Source organism: Manis javanica, chromosome 18, assembly GCF_040802235.1.
Source record: "Manis javanica isolate MJ-LG chromosome 18, MJ_LKY, whole genome shotgun sequence".
Taxonomy (NCBI): Eukaryota; Metazoa; Chordata; class Mammalia; order Pholidota; family Manidae; genus Manis; species Manis javanica.
Window position 1 is genome coordinate 22,210,226 of NC_133173.1, and position 11,950 is coordinate 22,222,175.

Sequence of the window (11,950 nt, forward strand, 5' to 3'; positions counted from 1 at the left end):
CAGTAATCAAAAAACTACTCAAGAACAAAACCCCCGGGCTGGATGGATTTACCTCAGAATTTTATCAGACACACAGAGAAGACATAATACCAATTCTCCTTAAAGTTTTCCAAAAAATAGAAGAGGAGAGAATACTCCCAAACTCATTCTATGAAGCCAACATCACCCAAATACCAAAACCAGGCAAAGACCCCACCAAAAAAGAAAATTACAGACCAATATCCCTGATGAATGTAGATGCAAAAATACTTAATAAAACATTAGCAAACCTAATTCAAAAGTATATCAAAAGGATCATACACCATGACCAAGTGGGATTCATCCCAGAAATTCAAGGATGGTACAACATTCGAAAATCCACCAACATCATCCACCACATCAAGAAAAGGAAAGACAAAAACCACATGATCATCTCCATAGATGCTGAAAAAACATTTGACAAAATTCAACATCCATTCATGATAAAAACTCTCAGCAAAATGGGAATAGAGGGCAAGTACCTCAACATAATAACGGCCATATATCATAAACCCACAGCCAACATTATACTGAACAGCGAGAAGCTGAAAGCTTTTCCTCTGAGATCGGGAACTAGACAGGGTTGCCCACTCTCCCCATTGCTATTTAACATAGTACCAGAGGTCCTAGCCACGGCAATCAGACAAAACAAATAAATACAAGGAATCCAGATTGGTAAAGAAGAAGTTTAACTGTCACTATTTGCAGATGACCTGATATTGTACATAACAAACCCTAAAGACTCCACCCCAGAACTACTAGAACTGATATCGGAATACAGCAAAGTTGCAGGATACAAAACTAACACACAGAAGTCTGTAGCTTTCCTATACACTAACAATGAACCAATAGAAAGAGAAATCAGGAAAACAATTCCATTCACAATTGCATCAAAAAGAATAAAATACCTAGGAGTAAACCTAACCAAAGAAGTGAAAGACCTATACTCTGAAAACTACAAGTCACTCTTAAGAGAAATTAAAGGGGACACTAACAAATGGAAACTCATCCCATTCTCATGGCTAGGAAGAATTAATATCATCAAAATGGCCATCCTGCCCAAAGCAATATACAGACTTGATGCAATCCCTATCAAATTACCAGCAACATTCTTCAGTGAACTGGAACAAGTAATTCAAAAATTCATATGGAAACACCAAAGACCCCGAATAGCCAAAGCAATCCTGAGAAAGAAGAATAAAGTAGGGGTCATCTCACTCCCCAACTTCAATCCCTACTATAAAGGCATAGTAATCAAGACAATTTGGTACTGGCACAAGAACAGAGCCACATACCAGTGGAACAGACTAGAGACTCCAGACATTAACCCAAACATATATGATCAATTAATATTTGATGAAGGAGCCATGGACATACAATGGCGAAATGACAGTCTCTTCAACAGATGGTGCTGGCAAAACTGGACAGCTACATGTAAGATAATGAAACTGGACCATTGTCTAACCCCATATAAAAAAGTAAATTCAAAATGGATCAATGACCTGAATGTAAGTCATGAAACCATTAAACTCTTGTAAAAAAAACATAGGCTAAAACCTCTTAGACATAAACATGAGTGACCTCTTCTTGAACATGTCTCCCCAGGCAAGGAAAACAACAGCAAAAATGAACAAGTGGGACTATATTAAGCTGAAAAGCTTCTGTACACCAAAAGACACCATCAATAGAACAAAAAGGAACCCTACGGTATGGGAGAATATATTTGTAAATGACAGATCCGATAAAGGCTTGACATCCAAAATATATAAAGAGATGTTGGAAGAAGAACTTCCAACATCAGCACTCTCTGGAAGAGTCATACCAGAAGATGATCATCAAAAAGCCTCAACAAACAGAAAACAAATAACCAATTTAAAAATGGGCAGAGGAACTGAACAGACAGTTCTCCAAAAAATAAATACAGATGGCCAACAGACACATGAAAAGATGCTCCACATCACTAATTATCAGAGAAATGCAAATTAAAACTACAATGAGGTATCACCTCACACTAGTAAGGATGGCTGCCATCTAAAAGACAAACAACAATAAATGTTTGCGAGGCTGTGGAGAAAGGGGACTCCTCCTACACTGCTTGTGGGAATGTAAATTAGTTCAACCATTGTGGAAAGCAGTATGGAGGTTCATCAAAATGCTCAAAACAGACTTACCATTTGACCCAGGAATTCCACTCCTAGGAATTTACCCTAAGAACGCAGCAATCAAGTTTGAGAAAGACAGATGCCCCCCCCCATGTTTATCATAGCACTATTTACAATAGCCAAGAATTGGAAGCAACCTAAATGTCCATCGGTAGATGAATGGACAAAGAAGATGTGGTACATATACACAATGGAATACTATGCAGCCATAAGAAGAGGGCAAATCCTACCATTTGCAGCAACATGGATGGAGCTGGAGGGTATTATGCTCAGTGAAATAAGCCAAGTGGAGAAAGAGAAATACCAAATGATTTCACTCATCTGTGGAGTATAAGAACAAAGGAAAAACTGAAGAAGCAAAATAGCAGTGGAACCACAGAACCAAAGAATGGACTAACAGGTACCAAAGGGAAAGGGACTGTGGAGGATGGGTGGGTAGGGAGGGATAAGGGGGGGTTGAAGAAGAAGGGGGTATTGAGGTTAGCATGCATGGGGGGAGGGAGAAAGAGGAGGGCTTTACAACACAGAGAAGACAAGTAGTGATTCTACAGCATTTTGTTAAGCTGATGGACAGTGACTGTAAAGTGGTTTATAGGGGGGACCTGGAATAGGGGAGAGCCTAGTGAACATAATATTCTTCATGTAAGTGTAGATTAATGATAAAAAAAAGAAAGAAAAGGGGGATTACCCTCTGATAGGATAAAACTAACTGTAAATCAATGATTAATGCATGCTTTGAATATCCTTAATTTTGATCCCTTAAAGGGTGTCAGATGATCGGCTATGGAGGTTCATTTTTCTGATAATATTCCTTTCTCTAAAAAAAAAAAAAAGCAGTTCCTGTGTGGTGACCTCCAATGAGTTCTACACAATGGTATAAAGGGCATATCAAAGTGGGGGCAAAGGATCTATTTGTGTTTATACAGAGGATCAAAGCCTAATTTGGCTACCCAGAAAATGAACTAAGATACGATATGAAGAAGAACTTCCAACATCAGCACTCTCTGGAAGAGTCATACCAGAAGATGATCATCAAAAAACCTCAATAAAAGTCCAGGTGATGCTGCAGTTGTAGCTGCATTCATCCCACCGGTTCCTGGACTTGCCATTTGAATGAAGAAGGAGATATCTAAGCTGGCCTGTGCATATAGTAAAACAGCAAATTTGACTGGATCTGTACTGTTGGAACTCAACCAAGAATTAGGAGAAGTGCAAGTTGTAGCACTCCAAAATCTTACGACTACAGACTATCTACTGTTAAAAGAACATATGGGATGTGAACAGTCTCCAGGAATGGGTTGTTTTAAGTTGTCTGAATTCTCTCAGACTGTTCAAGTTCAGTTGGACAATATCCACCATATCATAGATAAGTTTTCACAAATGCCTAGGGTGCCTAACTGGTTTTCTTGGTTTCACTGGAGATGGCTGGTAATTTTAGGTCTGCTTTGGTTATGTAACTGTATTCCTATTATGTTAATGTGTGTATGCAATTTAATTAGTACTTTAAAACCTATACATGCTTATGTTACTCTACAAGAAGATATGTCAAAGAAATAATCAATCTTCCCATGTTTTCTTCCATCTGCCACTCCTATAGCTTTTCTTCTTCCTTCCTAATTACAACCCTTAAATAGAATTCGTGCCTCAAATCGAACTTACTGAGTGTCATAATTCTTCCAAGTGGTAAAGATACCTCAAGACAAATACTGGGCATAAAAGCCACAGGGCATAAATCTGCAAAGAAGTAAAAAGCTAACCTTTTCAAACAATATCACCTCTCTCTCACTTACCAACTTTACATTTCCCTGTATGGCCCCGGAAGATGACTGGTTAGCCAGAGACGGGTAAGATTCCTCAAGGGAGGAACGACCTAAGACAGGCACAGTCGCAGGGGGGCATCAGGTGAGAAATTGGGGATCAACAGATGTGAGGTTTAGAACCTCACCCCACCTGTTTTGAGAGAAATCTTCTGCATCCGTGGATGTTTTATCGCCCTTGTCTAGCTTGGATTAACATTTAGTCTACAGACACACACCTGATCATCTACATTTGCTCTCTTACAGCACTAAACTATGTTTTCTACCTTTATTTTGCATCTACCTACCACTCCAGCATTTTATTTAAAATAATAATAATAATAATAATAATAATAATAATAATAAGGGAGGAATCTGGGATTCACATATAAATCAAGTATAAAAATCAAACAAATATTCATATTTGACCTGACTGTTTATAGTTCATAATGCATGATCAAAACCAATAGTTTCTGTGATGAATGCCCTTGTACTGTTCACCATGTAAGAACTTATTCACTATGTAAGAATTTGTTCACCATGTAAAAACTTGTTCATTATGCTTCAGAAGATTGGAGACTGACGAGATTAGGCTTGAGGTAGATTAATCATTGTGCATTGAGCATTGAGTCCCCTATACAGAATTTTATTGTTGTTAACAACTGTTTGACCAATAAATATGGGAGATGTCCTCTCAAAAAAAAAAAAAGAAAGATATTCAAGACCTCAAGGAGGACTTCCAGAAAGAGATAGAAACTTTGAAAAATATAGTATCTGAAATGAAGCATACAAAGGAGGGATTTAAAAGCAGATTAGATGAGGTAGAGGAGATGGTTAATGAAATAGAAATTAGAAACATAAATACAAAGACTGAGGCACAGAGGGAAAAGAGGGTCTCTAAGAATGACAGAATAAAAAGAGGAAAGTACGATAAATCCAAATGGAACAGTATTGGCATTATGGAGTACAGAAGAAGAAGAGAGAGAAAAAGAGATTGAAAGTCTCTTTTAGGAAATAATTCCTGAAAAATTCCCTAATCTGGGGAAGGAACTCGTCTCTCAGGCCGTGAAAGTGCTCACATCTCCCAACACAAGGGACTCTAGGAAGACAACACCAAGACATTAATAATTAAAATGGCAAAGATCAAGGACAAGGAGAGAGAATTAAAAGCAGCTAGAGACAGAAAAATATCACATACAAAGGAAAACCCATCAGCATATTATCAGAATTCTCAGCAGAAACCTTACAGGCCAGAAGGGAGTGACATGATATATTTAATGCTAGAAACAGAAGGGCTTCAAAGCAAGAACACTCTACCTGCCAAGATTATTATTTAAATTTGAAGCCGAGATTAAACAACTTCCAGATAAGCAAAAGTTGAGGGAATTTACTTCCCACAAACTGTCTCTACAGAGTATTTTAGAGGGACTGCTATAGATGGAAGTGATCCTAAAACTAAATAGCTGACACCAGAGAATGTAAAACCACAGTAAAAGAAGTAGACCAATTAATTACTAAGCAAATGCAAAATTAAATCAATTTCCCACAAAGTCAGTCAAGGGATACACAAAGACTACAGAATATCGCACCTAATATATAAAGAGTGAAGGAGGAAGAAAAAGAAAGGAGAAAGAAAAAACTTTCAATTGTGCTTAAAATAGCATAATAAGCAAGTTAAGTTAGACTGTTAGATAGTAAAGAAGCTGTCTTTGAACCTTTGGTAACCACACATCTAAAGCCTGCAGTGGTAATATGTACATGTCTATCGATAATCATCCTAAATATGAATGGAATGAGTGCACCAATCAAAAGACACAGAGATACAGAATACATGAAAAAACAAGACCCATCTATATGCTGCTTACAAGAGACTCACTTCAAAACCAAATACATACACAAGCTAAAAGTGAAGGGATGGAAAAGATATTTCATAAAAATAATAGGGAGATAAAAGTAGGAGTTGCAGTACTTGTATCAGACAAAATTGACTTCAAAGAATGTAACAAGAGACTAAGAAAGACATTACATAATAATAAAGGGGTCAGTCCAACAAGAGGATATAAACATTATAAATATCTATGCACCCAACACAGGAGCACCTACATATGTGAAACAAATACTAACAGAATTAAAAGTGGAAATAGAATGCAATGCATTCATTCTAGGAGACTACAAAACATCACTCACTCCAAAAAACAGATCAAGCAGACAGAAAATAAGTAGAGAGTCAGAGGCACTGAACAACATATTAGAAGAGATGGACCTAACAGACACCTACAGAACTCTCCACCCAAAAGTAGCAGGATACACAGTCTTCTCAAGTGCAGATGGAACATTTTCAAGAATATATGACACACTAGGCCACAAAAAGAGCCTCAGTAAATTCAGGATTGAAATTATACCAACCAGCTTCTCAGACCACAAAGGTATGAAATTAGAAATAAGTTATGCAAAAAAAGACAAAAAAGCCTACAGATACATGGAGATATAACAACATGCTCCTAAATAATCATCAAATAAAAACAGAGATCAAAAAATATGTGGAGACAAATGAAAACAACAACTCAATATGCCAAATCTGTGAGATTCAGTGAAGTCAATTCTAAGAGGAAAGTATATAGCAATATAGGCTTATCTCAAGAAAGAACAGTCCCAAATGAACAGTCTAAACTCACAATTAATGAAACTAGAAAAAGAAGAACAAATGAAGCCCAAAGTCAGTAGAAGGAGGGACATAATAAAGATCAGAGCAGAAATAAATAAAATAGAGAAGAATAATACAGTAGAAAGAATCAATGAAAGCAGGAGGTGGTTCTTCAAGAAAATAAACAAAATAAATAAATCCCTAGCCAGACTTATTAGGAAAAAAAGAGAGTCTACACACATAAACAGAATCAGAAATGAGAAAGGAAAAACTGCTGCAGTCACCACAGAAATACAAAGAATTATTAGAGAATACTATGGAAAATTAAAATCGTATGCTAATTGGATAACCTAGAAGAAATGGACAATTTTCTAGAAAAATACAACCTTCCAAGGCTGACCCAGGAAGAAACATAATATCTGTACAGAACAATTATGAGCAATGAAATTTAATTGGTAATAAAAAAAATGACCCACGGACAAATCTCCTGAACCAAATGGCTCCACTGAATTTTATCAAACATTTAGAGAAGACCTAATAGTTATCCTCATTTAAAGTTTTCCAAAAAGTAGAGGGAGGGAATACTTCCAAACTCATTCTATGAGGCCAGCATCACTCTAATACCAAAACCAGGCAAAGACACCATAAAAAAAGAAAATTATAGACCAATATCCCTGATAAATATAGATGCAAAACTACTCAACAAAATATTAGCAAACCAAATTCAAAAAGATCACCCATCATGATCAAGTAAGATTTATTCCAGGGATGCAAGGATGGTACAGTACTTGAAAATCCATCAACGTCATACACCACATCAACAAAAAGGACAAAAACCACATCATCAACTCCATAGATGCTGAAAAAGCATTTAACAAAATTCAACAACCATTCACAATAAAAACTCAACAAAATGGGTATAGAGGGCAAATAGGTCAATATAATAAGGGTCATATATGACAAACCCACAGCCAACATCATACTTAATTAACAGTGAAAAGCTGAAAGCTTTTCATCTAAGATTGGGAATAAGACAAGGATGCCCAGTCTCCCCACTTTTACACAACATAGTGCTGGAGGTCCTAGCTTCAACACAAATGAATAAAAGGCATCCATATTGGTAAGGAAGAAGTTAAACTGTCATTGTTTGCATATGACATGATATTGTACATAAAAATCCCTAAACAATACACCACAAACCTATTAGAACTATTAATTGAATTCAGCAAAGTTACGGGATACAAAATTAATGTCCAGAAATCTATTGCATTCCTATATACTAACAATGAACTAACAGAAAGAGAAATCAAGAAAACAATTTCATTTACAATTGCATCTAAAAGAATAAAATACCTAGGAATAAATCTAACCAAGGAGTTGAAAGACCTATACCCTGAAAACTACAAGACACTCATGATAAAAATGAAAGATACTAATAAATGGAAATACATCCTGTGCTCATGGGTAGAAAGAATTAATATTGTTTAAATGACCATCCTGCCTAAAGCAATCTACAGATTCAAAGTAATCCCTATTAAAATATCAAAAGCATTCTTCAATAAACTAGAACCAATAGTTCTAAAATTCATATGGAACCACAAAGGACTGTGAGTAGCCAAAGCAATCCTGAGAAGGAAGAATAAAGCTGGGGGGATTACAAGCTCTACTACAAAGCCACAGTAATCAAGACAATTTAGTACTGGTACAAGAAAAGATCCATAGATCTATGGAACAGAATAGAGAGCCCAGATATAAACTCACACATCTATGGTCAATTAATATACAATAAAGGAACCATGGATATACAATGGGGAAGTGACAGCCCCTTCAACAACTGGTATTGGCAAAACTGTACAGCTACATGTAAGAGAATGAAACTGGATTATTATCTAACTCCATACACAAAAGTAAACTTGAAATGGATCAGACCTGAATGTGTCATGAAACCATAAATCTTTTAGAAGAAAACATAGCCAAACTCTCTTGAATATAAACACAAGCAACTTTTTCATGAACACATCTCCTCAGGCAAGGGAAACAAAAGCAAAAATGAACAAATGGGACTACATAAAATTATGAAGCTTCTGTACAGCAAAGGACACTTTCAGTAGAATAAAAAGGCATCCTACAGTATGGGAGAATATATTTGTAAACAACACATCTGATAAGGGGTTAATATCTCAAATATATAAAGAACTCACATGCCTCAACACACAAAAGGCAAATATCCTGATTAAAAAAATGTGTGGAGGATCTGACCAGACACTTCTCCAAAGAAGAAATACAGATGGCAAACAGGCACATGAAAAGATGCTCGACATTGATAATTATCAGGGAAGTGTAAATTAAAACCAGAATGAGATATCACCTCACCCCAGTTACGACGGCCAACATCCAAAAGACAAAGAACAACAAATGCTGGCGAGGATGCAGAGAAATGGGAACCCTCCTACACTGCTGGTGGGAAAGTAAATTACTTCAACCGTCATGGAAAGAAATGTGGAGAATCCTCAAATAACTAAAAATAGAAATACCATTTGACCCAGGAATTCCACTCCTAGGAATTTACCCTAAGAATGCAACACTCCAGCTTGAAAAAGACAGATGCACCCCTATGTTTATCGCAGCACTATTTACTATAGCCAAGAATTGGAAGCAACCTAAGTGTCCATCAGTAGATGAATGGATAAAGAAGATGTGGTACATATACACAATGGAATATTATTCAGCCATAAGAAGAAAACAAATCCTACCATTTGCAATAACATGAATGGAGCTAGAGGGTATCATGCTCAGTGAAATAACCCAGAAAAACAAGTATGAAATGATTTCACTCATTTGTGGAGTATAACAACATAGCAAAACTGAAGGGACAAAACTACTGGAGACTCACAGACTCCAAGAAGAGACTAGTGGTTACCAAAGGGAATGGTGTGTAGAGTGTCAGTGGGGAGGGTGGGAGAGAGAAGGGGATTAAGAGTCATTATGATTAGTACACATAATATGGGGGGGCATGGGGAAGGCAGTATGACACAGAGAAGACAAGTAGTAACTCTATAGCAGCTTACTACACTGATGGACAGTGACTGTAATGGCGTGTGTACTTGATAATGTGGGTGAATGTTGTAACTGTAATGTTGCTCATATGAAACCTTCATAAGATTGTATATCAAGGATACCTTAATTTAAAAAAAAAAAGGAAAAGAAGAGAAAAAACCTACAGTAGTAGATCCCCCTTTACAAGTAAGAAGCAAAACCAGGTAATTTGTGAAGACGGTAGAGAAATAAACAGAATTTTTGTTCGATGTAAAAAAAAATCCAACTTGATCATTGTGAATTATCCTTTAATGTGCTGCTAAATTCAATTTCATACTGATTTATTGAGCTTTTCATTTATATTCATTAGGGATATTGGTCTCCGGTTTTCTTTTCTAGTAGCATCCTTTTCTTGCTTTGGTATCAGGGTGATGCTTGCCTCCTAAAATGAATTTAGAAGTGTTCCCTCCTTTTCAATTTTTTGGACAAATTTGATAATGATTAGCATTAATTCTCCTTTAAATGTTTGGAAAAATTCACCAGTGAATCTGTATGGTACTGGGTTTTCCTTTTTGGCAGATTTTTTATTACCAATTAAATCTCCTTACTAGCAGTTAGTCTATTCAGACTTTAATTTCTTCCTGATTCAGCCTCTGTAGTTTGTATGTTTCTAGTAATTTTCTGTTTCATATTTTTAGATGTTCATTTTGCTGGCATATTGTTCATAGTCTCTTATAATTCTTTGTATTTCTGTTGTATCAGTTGTAATGTCTCCTTTTTCATGTATAACTTTGTTGATATGAGTCATCTCTCTTTTTCCTTGGTTGGTCTAGCTAAGCATTTGTCAATTTTATCTTTTCAAGAACCAATTCTTAGTTTGGTTAGTCTTTCCTATTGCTTTCCATCCTCTATTTCATTTATTTCTGCTCTATTCTTTATTATTTCCTTCCTTCTGCTAACTTTGGGCCCAGTTTGTTGTTCTTTTTATAGTTCCCTACAATGTAGAGTTAGTATATTTGAGATCTTTCTCATTTCTTAATGTCGGTGTTTATTGCTTTGAAGTTCCGTCTTAGAACTGTTTTTGCTGCATTCCATAAGCTTATGTATGATACGTTTTTTTTATTTGTCTCAAGATACTTTTTATTCCCCTCTTTATTTTTATTTGATCCATTGATTATTTATGAGAATGGGCTTAATTTCCATGTATTTGTGATTTTCTAGTTTTCTTTTTGTTATTGATTTCTAGTATTATACCTTTGTGGCCAAAGGAGCTATTTGGTATTCAATCTTCTTGAATTTATTAAAAGTTTGTGTGTGTGAGTGTGGCCTAATATATGAGCTATCCTAGAAATATTGCATGTGCACTTAAGAAGAATGTAAATTCTGCTATTGGTGGATAGAATTATCACATATGTCTGTTAGGTCTATTTGGTCTGTTGTGTTGTTCAAATCTACTGTTTCTTTATTGATTCTGAAATCCACTGTTTCCTGATTAATTCTGTCTGGATTATATATCCATTGTTGAGAATAGGGCATTAAAGTCAAACAATTACTATATTGCTGTTTATTTCTCCTTTTAGCTCTCTTTTCTCTTGCTGCCTTTAAATTTCTTTCTCTGTCTTTGACTTTTACTAATTTGCTTCCCATGTGTCTTACGTGGCCCTACATGGGTTCACACAGTTTGGGGTCCTTTGAGCCTCTTGGATCTGGACAGTTATTTCTCTCTCCAGGTTTGGGAAGTTTTCCACCATTATATCTTCCAATATAGTTTCTGTCCCTTTCTCTTTCTCTTTTTCTGTTTCTCTTTCTCTTTCTCTCTCTCTTTCTCTTCTCCATCTGGAATTCTCATAATGTGAATATTTTTTCTTTTCATTGTGTCCCATAATTCCCATTGGCTTTCCTTAGTTTTCTTAATTATTCTCTTTTTTTTCTTTTTACTCCTCGGACTGATAATATCAAACATCCTACCTTCTAGGTTGCCTGTTCTTTCTTCTGCATGGTTGAGTCTGCTTTTGATGCACTTTAGTTACTATACTTTCCAGCTCTAGGATTTCAGTTTGCTTTTTTTGTGGTTTTTATCTCTTTGTCAAACTTCTCATTTTGTTCACTAATTATTTTCCTAGTTTCATTTAATTGTCTATCTGTGTTTTTGTAGCTCACGAGACTTCTTTAGAAGATTTTTCTGGATTCCTTGTCTGATAGTTCATAGATCTCAGATTCCACAGGATGAACTGTTGGAGCTTCATTAGTTCCCTTTGCTGGTGTCACACTTTACTTGTTCTGTGTGTGTGTGT